Below are 1,666 nucleotides of genomic sequence, written 5' to 3'. Positions count from 1 at the left end.
GCCAGGACTACACAGAGAAACCCTGTCTTGAAAAACTAACAAATAAATTAAACAAACAAATACCCCCCCCAAAAAAATAAGTACAAATGCTGTTACCACACTTTTTCTTGTTTCAAAAGTTGTCCATATCGAGCTTGCGTCCCCTCCCCTCCCCCAACGCAGGCCTTTCGCAGCTCTTTCTTTGCCGCTCCACACCCGCTACCAGTTCACCGTAGATGGCGATATCGCTGTGTTCGCGGTTGACAATGGCTCCGGCATGTGCAAAGCCGGCTTCGCGGGCGACGATGTTCCCCGGGCCGTCTTCCCCTCCATCGTGGGCCGCCCTAGGCACCAGGGCATGATGGTGGGTATGGGCCAGAAGGACTCCTCCGTGGGTGACGAGGCCCAGAGCAAGAGAGGCATTCTGACCCTGAAGTACCCTAATGAATACGGCATTGTCACCAACTGGGATGATATGGAGAAGATCTGGCACCATACTTTCTACAACAAGCTGCGTGTGGCCCCCAAGAAGCACCCTGTGCTGCTCACCCAGGCCCCCCTGAACCCCAAGGCCAACCGTGAAAAGATGACCCAGATCATGTTTGAGACCTTTAACACCATGTACGTAGCCATTCAGTCCATGCTGCCCCTGTATGCCTCTGGGGTACCACTGGCATTGTGATGCACTCCGGAGTCGGTGTCACCCACACTGTGCCCATCTATGAGGGCTATGCTCTCCCTCATGCCATCCTGCATCTAGACATGGCTGGCTGTGACCTGACAGACTACCTCATGAAGATCCTGACCGAGTGTGGCTACAACTTCACCACCACAACCAAGAGGGAAATCGTGAGTGACATCAAAGAGAAGCTGTACTGTGTTGTCCTGTACTTCGAGCAAGAGATGGCCACTGCTGCATCCTCTTCCTCCCTGGAGAAGAGCTACGAGCTGTCTGACAGCCAGGTCATCACTATCAGCAACGAGCAGTTCCGTGCCTCTGAGGCTCTTCTCCAGCCTTCCTTTCTGGGTATGGAATCTTCTAGCATCTACGAAACTACGTTCAATTCCATCATGAAGTGTGACATTGACATCCGCAAAGACCAGGAACTGCATTCAATCTCCCAGAGCTCTAGAATGTGAATGCTTGCCTGCAGCAGATGTCTTTTACCTAATATTTTGTTTCTATTTAGCATAAAAATGCTGTTTAAGTGTTCTGCTCTGCAGCAGGGTTTCTTAAAGGAGATTTTTTTTTTTTTTTTTTAGCTTTCTCAGGCTCTACATGGACATTTGGGCCAAAATGTTTGGGTTTTTTTGTTTGTTTGTTTTTCTTTTTCTTTTTTTTTTTCTCTAGCCCCACATTAGGTGCCAAAATGTAGTTGATTGTTTTTACTCTTATTACTCTTTTACTCTTTACTGTTTTGGGAGGTGTAGGTGAATGTGTTCCATCTGTGGAGCTGCAAAGATATCCTGACTTATTGGGGAGCCAGGCTATAATTAGAGCTGCAACAGTTCAGTTCTGGAAGGGTAGCGCCACAATATGACAGCCCTGGAGGCTGGAGACACAATAGGACAGCTCAGTCCTGGAGGAAAGGTGTCTTGACTTTATTGGGAAGCCAGGCCACAGCTGGGATTAAAGGCGTGCACCACCACCGCCCGGCCTATAAATAAATAAATATTTTAAAAAAGA

General features: G+C 48.4%; 1 pseudogene; it reads left to right on the top strand.

The window, feature by feature from the left end:
- Nucleotides 1-222: 222 nt before the first annotated feature.
- On the top strand, nt 223-1,119 carry LOC130868487 (uncharacterized; annotated as a pseudogene).
- The last annotated feature ends 547 nt before the right edge of the window (nt 1,120-1,666 follow it).

This window comes from Chionomys nivalis, chromosome X (assembly GCF_950005125.1).
Source record: "Chionomys nivalis chromosome X, mChiNiv1.1, whole genome shotgun sequence".
NCBI classification, from domain to species: Eukaryota; Metazoa; Chordata; class Mammalia; order Rodentia; family Cricetidae; genus Chionomys; species Chionomys nivalis.
The sequence above is the reverse complement of the archived record's forward strand: the minus strand, read 5'-3'. Positions and strand labels throughout refer to the sequence as shown.